Source organism: Mustela nigripes, chromosome 18 (genome assembly GCF_022355385.1).
Source record: "Mustela nigripes isolate SB6536 chromosome 18, MUSNIG.SB6536, whole genome shotgun sequence".
Classification (NCBI taxonomy): Eukaryota; Metazoa; Chordata; class Mammalia; order Carnivora; family Mustelidae; genus Mustela; species Mustela nigripes.
The window spans coordinates 1,640,160-1,659,912 of record NC_081574.1 but is presented as its reverse complement, the minus strand read 5'-3'; positions in this window follow the sequence as shown (position 1 = coordinate 1,659,912).

Below are 19,753 nucleotides of genomic sequence, written 5' to 3'. Positions count from 1 at the left end.
TGGGTATTATAGAGGGCACGGATTGCATGGAGCACTGGGTGTGGTGAAAAAATAATGGATACTGTTATGCTGAAAATAAATTTAAAAATAAATAAATAAAATAAGAAAATAAATAAATAAATAAATAAATAAAGATATGATTTCATTAAAAAAAGAAAACAATTGCTCATTACCCCAGATCTCTAGTTTAAAAGAAAACAAATATATTTATCATGATATGTTTAACAGGAAAATGTCACAAGCCATCATTCGAGGCTATAAAGAGAGCTATGAGAAGAGGTGACCAGAGACAAAGGAATGAGTATCAAGAAGATTTGCCATTTCAGAGAGGGATGAAAAAGAAAGGGCATGTATGCAGGAAAGTCGCAATGTAATTATATGAGCACGGATCCCCATCAGGAATAGAAACTAGGAAGAGAGCCACAAATCTCTCAGTTCCCATGATGAACCCAGGGAGCCAGGCTGATTATAAATGGTAGCCAGGAAGACGGGTCAGGAGAGCAAGTCAGGTCATGAATCAGAAGGCAGCAGAGCGGATCGACACGGTTCTGAACAGGCTGACTTCGCACTGAGTAATGGCCATAGGCTGGGCAACTAGGCTGGGCAGCGAGGTTGAAGATGGTGCACAGGAGACAACTCTGTCTCTCCCGCTGGTACAAAATGGTGAAGCCAAGCTTGAGAAGCTAAGAAGGCTGTCTACATCAGAATATAGTGCATAGCATCACACAGAGACCGAAGACACGAACAGCTGTCTATTCTCCCTCAGATTCTTGACGTGCGTTCCTGAGCTCTTCCTGAGGTTAAAGTGGTGCCAGTTACCCAACAGACTTAGAAATAGAAAACATACAAATAAACCTCCATCCAGATACAGACAAGCCTAAACTCAAGGACAGCACTTGTCCTACTGTCACGGATCTGCTCTCTGTGTCCATGCTCTGACTACAGTGTACAACACACATGAGAGGCACAACATGGTGTCTGTCCTTAATGACTGGCTTCCTACGCGCAGCATGTCTTCCACGCTCATCTATGTCCCATTATGCATCAGAATTCCCTTCCTTTTTTAAAACTGGAAAATATTTATTGCATAAAATATTTATTGCATAAAATATTCCATTTTATGCAAAGACCACATTTTGTTCCTCCATTCATTGACGGACGTCTACATGCGTCCACCTCTCGGCCACTGTGAATAGTGCTGCTGTGAACGTGGCTGGGCAAATACCTCTTTGATTTCTTTAGATAAATACCCCGAAGCGAGATTTCTGTACAATATGGTAATTCTACTTTTAATGCTTTGAGAAGCCTCCACACGGTTTTCCACAGTATTTTCCCTACTGTTGTGCCATTTTATGAGCTGACAGACAGTGGTGTAAGGGTTCTAATTTCTCCACATCGTCACCAACATCTGTCATTTCTTGAGTTGTTCGTGGCCATTCTGACAGGTGTGAGGTGGGATCTCATCGAGGTTTTGATTTGTTTTTCCCTGATGATAAGTGACACTGAGCATCTTCTTTGGGGAAATGTCTGTTCAAGTCCTTTGCCCATTTTTAAACAGATTATTTGTTATTTTGCCATTGAGTTGCTTCGGGGAGACATTTTTCTTGCCCAAGGTAAAGGTACAGGGGACAAGTGTTCACGCTTCCTTCCTAGCCCTGCTGTGGCTGAGTCTCGAGTGGACAGTTCCATCCTTCTATCTTACCTTTGAGACGCCATCCAGCCCAGCGACCCCGGGTTCTATCCAGACATCAGAGCCTAATTGGGACCTCGAAGCCCTCCCCTCCACTGATTGTCCTGACTGCCAATTCTCTCTTCATGTGTGGTGCTCTGTGATTTCCCTTCCTGAGTTTGGATCCATGTTTTTAAAAACTCACATTGCATCCAGCTTCCCTGCGTCTGTAGCTGGAAGCCGGCACTTTGCATGAACTTGTATCTCCGATTACTACGTGGGCGCTTGAATAACTTTTCTCCTGGATGAAGTCAGACTTGAAGGACAGGAAGCTCGTTGCAGCACTTGGTGAACACCAACGGACCGAATAAGTACCTACAGTGTGACGCCTCCAAGACAACTGAGCACAGATTTTTAATTCCTCGAAGAATCCGGTAGAATGAAAAGTGTATATTTAAAACTGGAGAGAAGGCACAATAAGGGGTTAAATTTAACGGAGTTATTTTAAGAGAGTATAACTTGCTTCTATGTTCCCATCTCAGGAGAGTATCAAAGATGACTTATGAGATTTAATCAGATATTCCTTACCAGGAGTTTCATGAAGACATTGCATCTATGATGACTGTACCTTTATACATGAGCTCCTTCTGTTTTTCTGCAACTTTGCATCAACTATTATAATGGGCCTGATCACTGGGCTTGGAGGGGACCCAGATCTAGAGGGAGGGGCCAGGGCTTCTCCTGGAACCTCCCTGCAGAGCAGAGGGTTCTGACAGTGAGGAGAGACCCCCTGCTCTCTGGTGGTTGAGCCCTGCAGGTAAGGGTGACATGGTGGGAGCTAGCCAGAAGAAGGGCTGCTCAGGGCCACTGCATGTCAGCAGTCAGAGGCAAGTCAATAGACAAAAGACAGTCTTTTCACCAAATGGTGCTGGAAATACTGGATGGTAATAGGCAAAAAAATGAACCGACACACAAACCTTAACACTTTACACACAAATTAACTTCAACTGCATCACAGTCCTTGTACAGGAAAAGATCAACTTGTCCAAAGAAAGCTTTGGTCCTTCACTTCCAAGCACCAGGGAGGTAACCTCTAAGCTCTTGGATGGTCCTGCTGCATAACCGTGACTTTGTTTACCTGAGGGCTTTGGCTGTGCTGGATAATCTACCTGACAGCATGACTCAGGATGGAGGCCCTGAGACCTGTAGTATGAGGCCAGTCTCTGGGCGGATTGGAGACAGAGGCCAGGCACATGGGCGGTCACTCGTGCCTGGAGGACGAACCCCCATAACCCTGGACACCAGGCTCAGGTGAGCTTCCCTGGACGGAAATGCCCCTATGTACTCTCACACACCACTGCTGGGAGAAGCAGGTGCTGAGGACACTCAAGCCCCAGAGGAAAGGACAGTTGGGTGCTGCCTCCGTGACACTCCCGGACCAGCCCCCGAGACTATATCATTGCTGGCTTACCCCTGCCTCCTCTCACAGGAACAAACATCACCAGCTTTATGATGACTCCCGGGTGGGTGCACGTCGAGCAGATTATTGAGCCTGAGGGTAATCTGGGGGACCCCCTGAATAGGCAGACCTCAATTTAAAGGCAACACAACAAAACTTCCTGAAGAAAATATAGCAGAAACCCTGAGGAACTGGGGATTGGTGTTGAATTTCTAGATACAGCAACAACACCCCAATCCATGAAAGAAAAAAACTGACAAGTTGGACTTTATTGAAATCAAAGGCTTCGGGGCACCTGGGTGGCTCAGTGGGTTAAGCCGCTGCCTTCAGCTCAGGTCATGATCCCAGGGTCCTGGGATTGAGCCCCGCATCGGGATCTCTGCTCAGCGGGGAGCCTGCTTCCTCCTCTCTCTCTGCCTGCCTCTCTGCCTGCTTGTGATCTCTGTCTGTCAAATAAATAAATACAATCTTTTAAAAAAAGAAAAGGAAAGAAAAGAAAAAAATTGAAGGCTGCTTCTCTGCAAAAGACACAGTGAAAAGAATGAAGACACAAGCCAAAGGACAGCAAATTTGTGACATGCACATTCGGTGAAAGATTTGTATCCAAAACATACAGGGAACTCTTAAAATTCAACTCTAGGAAAACGAAGAAACTGATTTAAAAATATGAACGGTGCACACAAGCACGTCACCAAGGAGACACACCGGTGACGAGCAGGCGTACACAAGATGCCCCACACCCTACTGGGATGGGCAGATCCAGTCAAACCGGCAGGGCCAGTCGCTGACGAGGGTGTGGAGCAGTAGAGCCCTTGGTCCTTGCCAGAGCGGATGCAGGAGGGTCAAGGGTGGGCTTCATGTCATGAGGTGTTGGTTTTGCTCCATTAGCTGTGACAAATGCAGCTCGTTAGCGTAAGGTACTAATAACGCAGAAACTGTCGATGGGGGCATATGAGAACAGTTGTCCTGTCATTCCCAATTTCTCTATAAATCTAAAACTATCCTAAGATATGTTGCTTTTTAAAATGAATTGGAAATGACCCTATAAGTTTCCTTTCCCAGCAAGACTTTCAAAAGCCAGGCGGACCCATGACCTGCTTGACATGTCTGTGTGATGGGAAGAGAAGCAGCAGCCCAGATGGCAGGGGTACGGCCTCCCTGAGGGGCGTGTGTCCTCTCTGCATGGTGTGGATGCATTCAGACACGTCTTACTAAACTCACCATCACCCTCTGAAACTGCTTCTTCCGAATCTGAGCAACTAAACCCTGAGCTGCAGCCCACGCATCACTGGAGACCTCCTTCCGTGAGATGTTGGGGAACACGAGTACAGAGCGTTCTGCCCCTGGCATCTGTGTGCACACGCCCTGGTTCGGCTGTGATGGGGCAGCTATCCACAGCCTGCTAGAACCGGCACTTCAGTGTGTGCATGAGCTGTGGTCATCCACGTAAGGTCACACTGTGTGGTCCCAAAGGTTAGGACTTCAGTGTGTGAATCGGGGGGAGGAGGGACAAGAGACAAGAGGCATCTCCTATCTCTTGGTGACTGATCTCGATGCAGACCTCCAGGTTATGGGGGTGAGGCTGAGTGAAGGCATCTTGAGTCCCATCCGTGACCCAGCCATGTGTATGGAACAGAGAAGCAGGTGTCGCAGCGTCTGGTCTTCCTGTCCGAACTGGTCTCCTGTGACACTGTTTCCTGTGACGGGGAATCAGGGTAGTGAAGTTCCCCACTTTCTGCTCCTTCAGATGGAGACTTGGCCCCAAACTCCTGCTCAGTTGTCCCTCACGAGGAAGACACGGCCCATGAGTGTGCACACACGCTGCGGTCACCCATCTCTGACCTGTAACATATCTTTATGACAAAACCGGGAGCATAAGAATCAATTTCCCCCTAAGACATATATCCTTGCTTTATGCCTGGTATGTGGGGTTAACGGACATTTCCTGAATGATTCTCTCTTGAGCTGGAATGTTGGCATATCCAGATGCATCACACTCAATGCCCGCGTGCTCGGCTTACGACCGTGTCGTACAATTATTGCAGTAGGTCTGAATTTGTTATTTGCAGGATCTTTTTTTTAATTTGAAACTCCCCAAAGAGAGTCTGAGGTGACAGCAGTTTCTTGTTCCTATTTTATAAGAGGAAAGTCTTAAAAGTTCACTTTCAAGTGTTCCATGAAGTCATGGGACCAGAATGACACACCCCTTGGGTCTAATTATAATATTTTAGTATCTTCAATATTTTAGTATCTTCAATTCCAAACCCAAGTCTTTTGGCGTAGGCAAGGTCATAAGAAAAATAGTTCACCAGTCACTCCCCTGGAAGAGTCCGGTGGGACCGCACTGGGGGACGGGGTGGCTGATGTTGTTGTGTTCTTGTCTACATCCAACCTGTGGGCCTTTTGCTCCTGTGGGGCCTCCACAGTGGGAGATGGCGGTCAAGTCCAAAGAAGATTCTTTCTTCGACTCAGCCGGATTCTGTAGTTTTCAAATTAGTTTAAACTCAAGTTAGGAGATTCTTAATAAACAACATCGAGATTAATAATAATATAACCCAATAGTAATTGTTATAATTCCTCTGTGTGCTCTTTTTTTAGTATATTTTTTTTAAAGTCTCCAAAAGTATTATTTGTACAGAATAAAACTGAAGGCGTTGATTGATCAGGCAGGAGACTCAAGCTCTACTACAATAAACTGGAAAATTCTTTTGGGGGGGAAGGAGCTAATGAACTCTCTTCTCTGGATAGCCAGGGATGCCACCCTTCCGTAGCTGAGCTGTTTCGTGAGGGGTGTAATTCCCACTGAAATCTTGTCTCTGTTCGGCATCTGTGTCTTTCGATGCCCAGTTGGTCTTCTGGGGCAGACGTCCCCCTGAGGCCCCTCTCTGTCTCTAGCATCTGTGCGAAACTCTGCAGTTAGTGCTTGTCAAACAGGCTGGGAGGGAGGTACTGTGGATTAGGAAATTGCTTCTTTTCTGCTGTGCAGTTGTTTCTCCCCTAGGAAATGGTCCCCACAGATGGCAGAGCCCCCTCCCCACACATGATCTTGTGGGTCTCCTCTTCATGGGTTTTCCCTCAACGGTAAGATAAAGCACTGACCTCTCCCATCTGCTAGTTCTGCGATCGTTTACGACAGGCAAAAATCCCAACACACACGCGGCCAGTCGCCCTGCTCTGACAGGCTCTTTGGGGTCAGATCTGTCAGAGCCACGAGGCCACACTCACCAGGGACACCATCGGGACCACCCGGAGCCACCAGGAAGCCGCTGGTCTGCAGGTGACTTGAAGTCCCTCTTTGTGCTGCAGTGAAACCCTGAGGCCAGGCCCCTGGGCCTCCAGCCCGACACCTTCACTATGTCACTGTGTCGTCTGTAAGTCCTGGAACAGGACACCCTTGTCTGTAAGACGGTCCTCCTCACAGGGATCAACGTGCTTTGGTTGAGTCCTGAAACCTCCCAAGTGGGGACTGGGACTCCAAATTGTTATTACACTGAACTAAATCTTTTTTCCAAGTTTCTATTTAAATTCCCGTTAGCTAATGTACAGCACAATATTAGTCTCCTGTGTGCAACACAGTGATTTCACACTTTCGTATGCACCCGGTGTCCGTCAGAGCAGGTGCCTCCGTCCCCAGCACCTGTTCCCCTCCCTCCCCACCTCCCCTCTGGTCCCACCAGTGTGTTCTCTATAGTCAAGAATCCGGTTTATGGTTTGTCTCTCTTTTTTATCTCCCGATATTCCTAGCTTTTGTCTCATAAATTCCACATAGGAGTAAAATCATACGTTTCTCTTTCTCTGATTGACTCATTTCACTCAGCATAATACCCTCTAGTTCCATCCACGACCTTGCAAATGGCAAGATTTCGTTTCTTTTCTATGACTGAGTAATATTCCTTTGTGTGTATGTGCCACATCCACTTTACCCATTCCTCCGTCGACGGCCATCTGGCTCTCACCACAGTTTGGCTCTTGTGGACATTGCTTATAAACATTGGGGTGCACATGCCCCTGCAGATCACTGTGTTCATGTCCTTTGGGGTAAATACCCAGTAGTGGGATTGCTGGGTCGTAGGTTAGCTCTATTTTCAACATTTTGAGGAACCTCCATGCTGTTTTCCAGAGTGGCTGCACCAGCTTGCATTCCCACCAGCAGTGTAGGAGGGTTCCCCTTTCTCCGCATCCTCGCCAGCATCTGTCATTTCCTGACTTGTTGATTTTAGCCATTCTGACTGGTGTGAGGTGGGATCTCATTATGTTTTTTATTTGTATTTCCCTGATGAATTGAATTTTTTGACAATTTTTGTGAAAACAGTTTAAAAATAATCTCTTTAAATCTTGATTTTTGTCTATTTTTTTAAATTTTTATTTGTTTTTTAATTTCCTTTCAGTGTAGCAGAATTCATCATGCACCACACCCAGTGCTCCATGCAATCCGTGTCCCCCACTTCCCACCCCCCGCCCCTCCGAAACCCTCAGTTAGTTCCTCAGAGTCCACAGTCTCTCGTGGTTCATCTCCCCCTCAGACTGTCTAGTTTGTAAAAATATTTTAAAATAAAAATGTACACCCCAAATGAGGCAACACGCGAAACCGCTATGTGAGCGTGAGCTCTGCAGAAGCTTCCCTTCGCCTCTGTCCGGCAGGCTCGGGTAGGACCTGGTCAAAGACAAGGACTTGCGTCCTCGGGGAAGCACGCCCCCACCTCTCACAGAGCCATGACGGGACGAGTGGGGTTCCCTGTGGAAGCTCCGGTTTCTGGAGCAGCAACATTTTAGCCATGTGGCCTTTGAGTGCCCAGGACATCCCTGAGAAAGAAAAACAAAAGAAACGACAAACAGGACGGGAACATACGTAGCAAATCAGGACGCGGTGACGGCGTTTTGTACGGAAAAGCGCGGCCGCCGTCGCACACAGGCATGCCCCTGACAGCAGGCGGTGGGTGAGGATCTGCGCAGTTCATCGCGCCAACCCTTAGAACAAACTTGTTTCTCTTTCCCACCAATGAGAAGAACGTGTCTACAGAGACCAAGGAGGTGAACCAAGGCCCCGAAAACAACAAACCCAGAGTGGGTCTGAGCCAGCATTGGCCGCAGGGGTGTGTGTGCACAGCCGTGCACCTTCGCCGGCCTCTGTGACCGCTGCCCGAGGACCCGGCTGTCAGTGCTGCCCTTGTGTGTGCAGAGACGCTGCAGCTCGCCCCGGTGCCTCAGAGAAGAGAAGCATCCCACGGAGGCAAGGACCCGGCTCCCAGCCCCACAGACACCTGCACTCCCACGAAGCCCAGTGGGAAGGGGCACAGGTGGCTCATCTCTGCTCCGACTTGCCTCTAGGGTGTCCGGTCTTGGGTCTGCGCCTCGCCACGGCTGGGCCCACTTGCAGCACCGGTTCCTTGAGGCCGCCCCCCATACCCCTCCAGACGCCCACCACCCACAAAAACACACTCAGCCTTGGGCTCGTCCTTCCCGAGGTGGGCACACGGCCCTGGGCAGGTGCAAACAGCCGGGCAAGGTTGGGGCCCATATTCCCTGGAGATGGGAGCTGCCCCTGAGCCAGCAATCATGACTCCAGCAATCACTGATCCGGTGGTACTGAACTCCCAGGAACGAACTGAAAATCCTGCATTTCAGACCCGTACAGGCTCATCCGCACGGCAGGGGAGGCGAGTAATGAAAGTGGACAGATAGGGGTTCCCGGACCCCAGGAAGAACATCAGCTTGGTCCCTGGATAGGGGCTAGGATGACCTACGTGTAAGTCACAACCCCCGGCCCACCACGCCCGCCATCTGGTCTGCGGCCGAGTTCCGTCAGGCTCAGCGCAGCAGGGACACCCCAGCTCCCTGCGTCTCCCTGACTTCGTCCCGGGAGTCCCTGCGGGGTTGCTTCTGGAGTCCGAGAGAGCAGCGGTGCTTACAAATGAGGCGGCGAGGTGCGTCTGCCCAGACTGACATCCTCACGCCGGCAGGAGATGCCCCTTAATTGGGACCAAAGAGATTAGTTATCTTAAACATCACTCCAGCTTTAACTGCTGCATAATGAATGCTGCTTTCCTCTGCGGTCTTCACTGCATTTCCTCCGTCTTTCTCCGAAATCCGTCCATTACTCTTCCACAACAGAAACAGCCAGAAAAGATGTGGAGGAGCGAACTCTGCGTCCTAGGGAACCTCAGGGCACTCACCCTGGCACGAAACACACGGCGCTTCGCGGCAAGGCTGAGGGTGATCACCCCAAGCACAGAAAAGTCCTTCTGTCTCCACGAGAATGTCGGGGGCTTCCCACCCCACCGTCCGCGGGAGGGCGGCCGCGGAAGTGCAGACCTGTCGCCCGGACTTTTCTGTCTGTCTCGGCGCTCGGTTCCTGGGGCCGGAATGTGCCGCACACACCAATGCGGGCCAGTGGAGGTGGAGAGTAGCTCCCTGTGACTCGAGGGCACGAGCAGAACCTCCGGGAGCCAGGGAGACGGGTACGGGGCCAGAGCACCGCAAACCGCGCCCCCTAGCAGGTGTCCAGGGCACGCTGCCGAGGGCCGGGCACAGGTGCGAGCCACACGCCGCCGGCCACCTGCTCCGAGCGGCACGTCACCGCTCCTGCCTCCCGTCCTGCTCTGGCCCCAGCGCCTCCAGCAGGCTCCCTCTCTTTGCCCATGGCCCGTGTGCCCCGGCCAGCACAGGGGAGCCTGCGTCCCTAGACCTGGGTCTCCCACCCGCCACGGTGCGCGAAGGCCGGCCCGACCGCCAGAGTGGACGCGGGGAAGCCAGACACAGAGGAGGAGCTGGAAGTCCGGCCCCAAAGGAGAAGGACCAGCAGCCCGACCTCGGGAGCGACGGAGCACAGGCACATTCGGATTCTGTGAAACGCGAAGATTGATTTTCAACACAGAGCTGCCAGCCTGAGGTGCCCAGGAAAGGCTGCAGGTTTACAAGCAAACAAAGCACTTGTTGCCCGGCGGCCGGCCCGCGGCGGTCTCCAGTCACCCCCACCGACCGCAGCTGGGACCCTCGTCTCCACCTGCGCAGGTGCCGCCAGGGGAGCCCGCATCTCAGGAAACACGAAGGGGGCTTATGGACCATAAATAAATACCCAAAACTCTAGGTTCCCGAAGACAGAGTTTAGCGAGGTTCTTTCCAACTCACAAAGCCTGAGACCCAAACTCTGTAAGGGAAATGACCCTCTGTGGGCCCCCAGGTCTGCTCTGTCGCTCTCCCACACACAATGTCACACCTGCCCCCGTCTACAGAGACCGGCTCCTGCAGCCCTGACCCCTCCCCCTGCCCCAGCTCCGCCGCGGTCCCGTTTCCTGCGCCCTCCACACACCCGACGTGGGGTTCGGGCAAGTTCACTTTAGACGCTGACTCTGGCTCCCAAAGAAACCCCCAAGACTCACCACCACCCCCGCAGCCCCCGGCAGTCTCCTCCTAAAGCAAAACTTTTGAAGACAGTCCGTGTGTAAGATGCTGGAAAACAGAAGGAGCCTGTGGTGAGGAGTTACAGCTCGGAGAGATGCGCTTAATTCTGGAATCCCAACACCAGTGATGAGCACAAACTCACAAATCAAATTATCTCAAGTTGAAAAGCCTCCCCTTGATTTCTCTTTACAGGAATCTCAAGAATCATCAAACTAATAAATGATGATGTTCAGAGAAAATGCCACAAAATTGATCAAAATAAACACTTCCCAGGAAGAGGCTTTTATTGAAAACCCTTAAATCTATGTTCATTCTGTTGTCTCTTGATGGAATAAAAATTCAAAGCAGAGCCTCTTGACCTTTTCCGTGCTTAGATAAAAATGAAAGAAAAGATGGTTTTGGCCTCTGTACTTTTCTGACAATTCTTATTTCTTCTAACCATTTCTTTCTTTAATCTCGAGGCAAAGCTTTTAAAACAACAGCTCACCTAATGAACGGGACTCGTTGAAAGGATTTTGTTATTTTTCTTTATTGCTTCAGAAAACAATCGATTCACATTTTCTCGTACGATGAGGGAGTTCGACTGTCTTTCTCTATGTTTAAAAATCTTTTTATGTTTTGTTCATTGTCCATCCATATCTGAAGCTCGCTCTTTCTCCCTGAGATGTTGCAAATATTTCCTCTTGCAAATATTTCCTCCCTGATGTTACTTTCCATGCAGAATTATTAGTAGGTATTTTTCTTGGCATCAGTATTTCCATGAATTTTGTCAGGCTTTCTCTGTAGCTTCAAAATTTCATGTTACAGTTAGAAGAACTTCTCCAATCCAACATTATAAAGGGCGTTCCCTTGGTTTCTTCTTCGCTTTCATGTTTTTATCCGTTTTTACACCAAAACCGTTAAACTATCAGTAACTTATTCTAGTCCCAGCAGCAAGGTTTGGCTTCGGCTTTTCTCCAGACGGGTCTTGAATTCCTCGTCCACGCACCCCCTTCGCAGGAGACACAAGGACCAGAGCTCGGATGCTGGTGTCGGTGGCAAGGATGTCGGGCCAAGAGACCTTAATGCAGCAGCGTCTCCTGCGCTGTTGTGCAAAACTCATGGCACAGCCAGCGTGGCCGTCCTGACAGTCCTGCATGAACGAATTAGGGTTCCAGAACACGGGGAGTATTACACGGCCAAGAAGAAAAGAACTAGAAGTCTCTCACGGATTAAAGTGAAAACATCTTTAGAACAAAGTGTTACCTTTTTTAAATATGATGCAACTATACCATCGTACAGGTTTTTTAACCATTTATTTGTTTAATCTAGAGGCAAGCTTTTCAAAATCACAGTCCACAGTCTTAAAATGGGGATTTCTATAGCCTGTGTACATGGATGCACATGTGTGACACACGAACTCCTGTGATTTCCTTATCTGTTATCTGTTATATAAAGATTTGTAAATCCAAGATTCTTCCTCCAGAGTTCTGGGAGTCAAAAAGTCTGAACACTCAACAGGACTCCTTTGGCCGACGGGCGACAAGTCTGGCCTTTGCGGACGAGAAGCCGATCACCTTGTTTATCCTACTGACGGGCCGTGGGCGTTCACTTTGCTGCAAACATATCGATGTACCCGATTATGACGGCTACCCCAAGTTTCAAAGGTGTAGGACTCATCCCCCGTTAATCAAAAGAACTAGTAAGCTCCCACCTGGAGTGTATGCAAGGGAAGAGGGAATTTCATGGGCTCGCTCTGCGCATTAGCACACATGAGCGGCTGAGCCTGGTTTTCCATCTCAGCACCTGAACGAGGATTATCGTAGGACGATGAGCTGGGGGTCCCTATGGGCCCAGGCGGCTGGGCTCAGAGCAAAGCTGCACGGATCCGCTGACCCTCAGGAGCCCCACCAGGGGTACGGCTTTCCCACACGGCACAGACAGTATGTGCAGCTGGACCCAAGACACCAGGAGAGCAGAAATATCATGTGTGAACATACCCTGTATCCCTCCCACCTCCTTTGCCTTGAGAACAGCTGGTTGTTAGTGTTAACATGTAAGAAATGGTGGACCAGTAAATTAGTCACTCTGAATTACTGTGCAATATTACTCTCTGTTCTTGACTGCAGCCACCTTGATCCAGAGAGAATATACTGGATTTAATCAATGTGCTGCTTTTAGAAAAATTACTACTAATAAAGTAGGATTCTCTGTCCACACTGACTCATCGACAACTGTGGATGACAGCGACTGTTCATCTCGGAGTGAACCGGGGACAGTATGCGGAGACACGGCCGGCTCCGCGAGGGAAGGAGTCATTCAACGAGTCCCTATTTAAACCCTCTGAGATGCGGCGTCCAAAGTCACGATCAGCACAGAGATTTCCCCAATTGTGCTGATATGACACGACTCATAAGGGGAAGGGGAGGTCGCTGTCTGCTTGGTTTTTATTTTTGTTCCAAATTGTGAGCGCTAGGTCAAGCCACGCTGGACTTCTGGGTATCCGTTTCATGAGACAGGTTACGAAGAGCTCAACTCCATTGCTAGAACACCCAAAATCTCCGAGGAATCTAATCTGGCTGCATATTTCTGAACCTGATTTAAACTGGGTGCGGATTCTGTGTTTCCATCAATGTCTCTTGGGTTGTCTCCCCTACGTGTGACGTCCTTTCTACTTGATGCTGATGACGGCTGCATCTCCCAAGAACCCTCCTGGCATCGAGTTCAGTGTGATGAGATGTCATTGAGCCTGAACTTGGCTGTCCTTGGAGAAACGAGAGCTGCTGGAGCACTTACCTGTACCTGGCTTTGCCTGGTCCCCAGTGCTTCTCCTGTGCCCACTTATTTATGTAATTTAAAAGGTTTACTTCCTGTCTTTTCAGTTGTTGTGGGACAGGGAGAGACACCGCCTAGAGAAAACAAGAAAAGGGCAGATCATCCGCATGAATAATTTATATAATTTTCTATCTGCATTCTTATTCGCAAGCCCCCTTGTGATGAAACTGTTTGCATCAACATCTAAAAAAAGTCATGCATTTTCATTTAAGTGAAAAATGTTCTTTAAAAAACCCAGGGCAAAGCAAGGATGTTTAAGTTCACATTTAGCTAATGCAAAAGTTTGCTACATCCATGAGAAGTTGTTTCCTGAGTTTGCATGTGCCTGGGAGCTAGCCCTGTGGCCGTCCCCTGGCACGCCCACCGCCCCTCCTTCCCATGCACGTGTGCATGCACATACAGCCCACACATGAGGCCCACACAGCCATATGCACAGGCATCACGTCCATGTGTATCCACACACACACACGCACTTACACACACACGGACACCCACTCTGCCCAGGAGGACGGAGAGGCTCCCACTCCCCACGGCACAAAAGAACACGGGAGCACAGTCCACGGAACTAGTATCAGAAAATAAGACTGAACACCTCCTCCAGGAAAGAACTCGTGAAAACCTACTGCCATCAGTCACCAAGGACAGCAAAGCCTCACCGCACCCTGCTGAAGGGCCCACCCCGGGACACATGTCTACTACACTATTCACAGCCAAATGCATCTCTGAGGGAATTATTAGCTGGTTGGGTGATTTTGTCACATTTTGCGGCTGGATGGAAATTATGATTCAGTTATAATCACTTGATGGAGAGCATATCAGACTTCAGATAATTTCCTTTCGATTCCTGGTTAGGGAGCAAGGGTCCGCAGAACCTCAGGGTCCGGCTTCACCAGAACGCTCCTTTCCTCTTTTGCAGAGGGAAGGCTTTCTGGTTTTCCTCCAGGCATTTGGAACAGTCATCGGTGCCTGGGGACCTCCGGGCCATGTGCTTCCCTCAGGTCCTGGGGTAGAAAACGCAACAGGTGCACAGTGACAGGTGCCCAAAAGGGAGACACTCGGAAACACAGGAGAGAATCTGCACAATGAGAAAATCAGGGCCAGTCCCATCAAGGTGAGAGGTCTGGTCCTAAACAGAACCTTGTAAGGAGGCAGACCTTGGAGACACCTGGAGAGGCTGGTCTGTGTGTTCCCACGTCTGCATGGAACGTTCCAGAAGAGCTGTGATGGGAGAGGAGTGGCCACGGGGACTCTGGGCTCCTTGTTTCGGAGCCTGGCTTCCATCAGTGTCCGAGGAGCACACACCAGTGTGCCGCAGCTCACTGGACGCTTGTCGCATCGGGCTTGTTCCAGTATACAGAGGTAACGCACCAGGATATGGTTTCTGGATTTAACTCTTTCCTCCCTCAATTTGAACTCCTCCCCTTACGCTTGGCCACACCTTCCTCTTCTGTTTTCACATTCCTCTGCCTCTCCATTTTCCTTGCTCCTCTTTACTTGGAAAGGAAGGTACAAATATTTGTGTGTCCCTGCGATCAATTTGCCAACCGAGGGGCCATCAGAGTGGGGACAGCAGTGTCCCCAGTGCCCCAAGCAAGTGGCCACTGGCGGCAGCTAGGCTCTGCCTGGGGCCTCCTGGAAGCTGCGGCTCTGGACACAGGACTGCAGACCCCCTAAGCCACGGGGATGCCTGAAACCCGGAGGGGGCCACCCTAGGCAGTGAATCCCCGTCCTGCGATGAAGCACGGCTGATAGCCCAGGCACAGGAAGGGATTCCAGCAGCAACAGATCACCCTATGGACTGAACAGAACCCTCTCCTGTAGTACGAGTTAGCGAGGCGGCCTCTTTCTAGCTCCCAGATATCTCATCATCCCACAGTCACCCTTCTTGGGGTGACAGGAGGTGATAATGCCTGCCTGACGGAGAAGTGACGAGGAGTCACAAGGATGATGGCGGGGCGGCCGGGGACGGTGCCACGGTTCTGGGTTCTGACGCTGTGTCAGGAGAGGGAGCCCCTTTCTGCTTCCCTGAGGCCACCCAGCAACTTAAGTGCACACAGAAGGGCCGCTGTCCTTGGAAGTCTGGCTGCCCTGCCAGTCTCAGAGAACACGGGCAGCAGGAAACTCAGGTGTCGTGGAAGCAGCAACCACCTTGCCAGCTGAGAACCGCAGTCAAGGGGAACGGTCAGCTGCGCTTATGGTCCGGAAGACAACAGGACCAAATCAAATTCTACTCCCAAGGGAACTGCCGGTCCTGACTGTCACGGAGGTCAGTAAGCCCCTGCCTCCTCATCCCCCACTGAGCTGATACAGCACACTGTTGGATTTTACTGGGGTTTCATGCGAATTCAGCAAGTACTCTAATCCGGATCATCGATGCTTTACTAAGAAACCAGCGCACAAGGCTTCCGGCGAGCGGGAGCAGCCGCAGGACAGGGCCGGGAGGCGCTGGGACTCCCACAGGGAAGCAAGACTGGATGCGTGAAGAACCCCGGCTCAGCTGGTGGTCAGATGGGCCAGGCCCCTGACGTCCAGGACTCAAAGACATAGTGCCCAAGAGCAGAGGCACGTCCAAGAAACGTGAAGATGAAGAAAACCTGCCTAATAGCAAGTAGCAAAGTCCTTTCCGTAGGAATGGATGGTGCAGCCGCTGTGTCTTGCAAACTTGAAAGAGAGAGCGAACCCACACCTTTCCCACAAGGAAGGGGAAGGAAACACCATCCCATAAATCGGGGGGAAGGATGCGGACAACAGAAGCAAGGCAAGATCCAATCTATGATCTCCCTGCGCAGCATCAGACCCAGAGCAGCCTTCGGGAAGGCTCGATACTGGACGCTGAGCCACTGAACCAGGCATCTCCAGCTTCCTTCTCCTTAGCTAGGGAGCATGCGTCCCAGACGGATGCTCTGTGCACTGCTGTGGTGGCCAGACGGATGAACCCAGGAGCGGGAGCACCAGACAGATCATCGCCGTACACCTAAGCTCCGGGACACTCGCTTTTCTATCCTCAGGCAAGCCCCTCCGTGTACTTTTGGCGAGCACCACGATCCGTGTACGAGGATAGTCCTCGTTACATTGCAAATAATAGAATAACAGATGAGCTTGGTGACGGGTAGATGACGGATGAGGCAGATGACAGACCAGACAGACTGACGGTGACAATGATGATTCATAAATGACGGATAAAAGCACAGATGATGGATAGCGGGTACACGGGGCGGGGCTGCCTCGTGCTCACGGGTAATTCCTCGCTTTCAGCTCTAAGGTTTCCTGTATTTTCCCAAACTGATTACCGTTGAAAAGGCGACTTGAAAATACACTAGAAAACTAATATATTTCTGCCCCTTCATACAACAGAGGTATGTGGGGGCCGTGAACTGGGGTCTCTTCCACGCGTATTCATTTCTGATCAAAATCTCAGAAAGGAAAGGGAGAGGCATCACTGCGTGACAGAGCCTTGAAATTCTGGAGCTGTCTTGGGTTTTCTGGTCCCAGGCACTGCTCCTCGGTCAAGGCTCTGGTCCCGCAGTCACGGCTAAGTAGAGTGACGCCAGGACTCAAAGCCAGGTCTCCTTGTGCTTAGACCAGGACGAAATGAGCATCATTGCAGACAAGGTCTAACTTGAAAGTCTCTTTGGATTCCTGCTCTTGATGACCGACCACACGTGGTTTTTATTTTGCTTCTTTTTGTTGCTAAGCAAGTAATTAGTATTAATCCTTTATTTTTAACCAAAAAAAGAGTTCTTCATTTCAAAGAATGTTCTTCATTTCAAAGAATGTTGTTCTTCATTTCAAAGAATCTCATTAAAAGTAAGGGTCTCATCCTGCTAGAATCTCATCTTGTTTTCTTTATTAAAATGTTTACTTTTTAATGCCTTCGAGAAAGTCTGAAAGGGACGGAGACAGTTTCAACTCCTGTGAACGATTTGCTCTTGTGTCGTTGGCATCATGATTGGTATTCTAAGGCCTTTTTTAGGAGAAGGGCATTCTTTTCTCTTTTCGCAAATTGAAAGATGTTCCTGCTTCTTATATGAATAAAGATGCCATGCTACAGAAAGTGAAACCATGTCTAAAAGTATTTTTCAACTTTATTTCTAGAAGTCCTATTGGATTTGCAGTGCTTTCAAGTGAGATGGGCAACAAGTAAAAGCCTGTGTCTTTATTGTGTGGGTGGAGAGCGGGCGAAGCTCGGGGGAGGAAGGCTCCAATGGGACGTGCCTTCTCTTCTTAGGAAGGAAGGCGGAAGGAGCAGGAGCCCCCAGATGACCTCCTTGGACGTCGAACTCACAGAATAAAGCTGTTACTTACTTTTCAGATCTTCTCTCTCATCTTAGCAGCAGATCACTCTTCAGATAAAATTTTACCTGGAACATTAAAGAAATAGATCTGGGATGGTTCCCGTTCATTCAGGAAACAAGCTTCGATGCCAGACCGTTCTTCCTACCACCGCCCACCCAGGGCCAACCCACACCGTCTCTTCCAAACCACGAGGATTCACTGTAGCTGATTTTTAAAAGTCCTGAATGAATAAAATAACAACTTCACAGATGAAGAAATGAAGACCAAAACCCCTGGAGTCACCAGAGCGTTGGTCCACAGCAGTGGCTGGCATCCACCTGGTTCTGTGTGATCCCAGGAGCTGTCTGTCCAGCACCCAGAGGACCACCAAGCCTCCGCAGAGGACACCTGTGTGGTGTAGAGCCCTGACAGCAGCCTGGAGATGCAGGGCGGAGAGGCTGGACACCCTCTGCCCCGAGGCACAGGCCGCTTCTCCTTGTAACCCCTGCCCAGACAGCAAAAGGAAAACAAAGAGTTGGGCTTTTTTTCTCACCCAGACCAGAATCATACAGAGCTAAACAGCCTGCTGAGAACCTCGTCACTCAGAAATGAGAACTCTCACCCACTCCTACCCCCGGCAAAGGGAAGATCAAATGAGAGTCACACAAGGCCCTCCCCATGGCCAGCGTCTCCTGGCGGAACTTCTGGGTTTTCTTCAGTAACAGAAACCAAGGGATTTGGTCACAATGAAGCTGGAGGTAGGAAATAGGTCTACTCCGTGGCTGTTTTAGAACAACCCCCAGAATTCCTCTCTGGCCTCACCTGAGTAGACATGGGCCTCTTTGTCAGCCAGATGTGAGAATTCAAAAAGAAATTATTCCTGCCCAGAAGTGAGTTTGTATTGTACAATACCTTTTAATTAAAACTAAATACATTGGGGTACAGATGGCCCTTCTTTTCACGACATCTGTATCTTTGGGGTAAATACCCAGGAGTGCAATTGCAGGGTCATAGGGAAGTTCTATTTTCAATTTCTTAAGGAATGTTTATAGCAGCAATGGCCACGGTCACCAAACTGTGGAAAGAACCAAGATGCCCTTCAACGGACGAATGGATAAGGAAGATGTGGTCCATACACACTATGGAGTATGATGCCTCCATCAGAAGGGATGAATACCCAACTTTTGTAGCAACATGGACGGGACTGGAAGAGATGATGCTGAGTGAAATAAGTCAAGCAGAGAGAGTCAATTATCATATGGTTTCACTTATTTGTGGAGCATAACAAATAGCATGGAGGACATGGGGAGTTGGAGAGGAGAAGGGATTTGGGGGAAATTGGAAGGGGAGGTGAACCATGAGAGACTATGGACTCTGAAAAACAATCTGAGGGGTTTGAAGGGGAGGGGGGGTGGGAGGTTGGGGTACCAGGTGGTGGGTATTAGAGAGGGCACGGATTGCATGGAATACTGGGTGTGGTGAAAAAATAATGAATGCTGTTTTTCTGAAAATAAATAAATTAATTTAAAAAAAAAGAAACTAGGAAAAAAATACAACCTCTGTTGTCTCTTTTATGCCCTTGATATATGAAAGAAATTGCCTACTTTATCAACAAATGACTGAGTCATCGCCGGTTAATATGAAATCTGGAAACTGGTTGTAGAAGACCGATTAAGAAAGGGAAATGATTTTATAAAAATTAAAGAAAACACATAAAAATCACAATCACTCAAAGATGTTCAGCTCAACTATAAACAGGTTAGTTTTATTATTATCTATTGCTGGTGTAATTCCTTCTTTAATAAACACAGGAAATATGCCTTATATATCATGTAACAAATTGTTATTATAATCAAGTCATTCTTAAGTAGCTAGATAATTAATACAGTGCTTATCTTTCGATTGTTCCCTAGAGATTTTTTTCAGAGTGTGCAATGTGAAAATAATAACTTGCTATTAAAACTCAAGGGATTGAATGACCTATAAGACAGATAATATTTAACAGCTAGGCAATGCTTAACTACCTGAGTAAAATGCAAAAGTCCCATTGAAATTTAGTGTAACACTCAGCGAAGTCATGATCCACATTCCTGAAGGACACTATTGTCACCTTTTTCCTGCCATTAGAAGTTGCT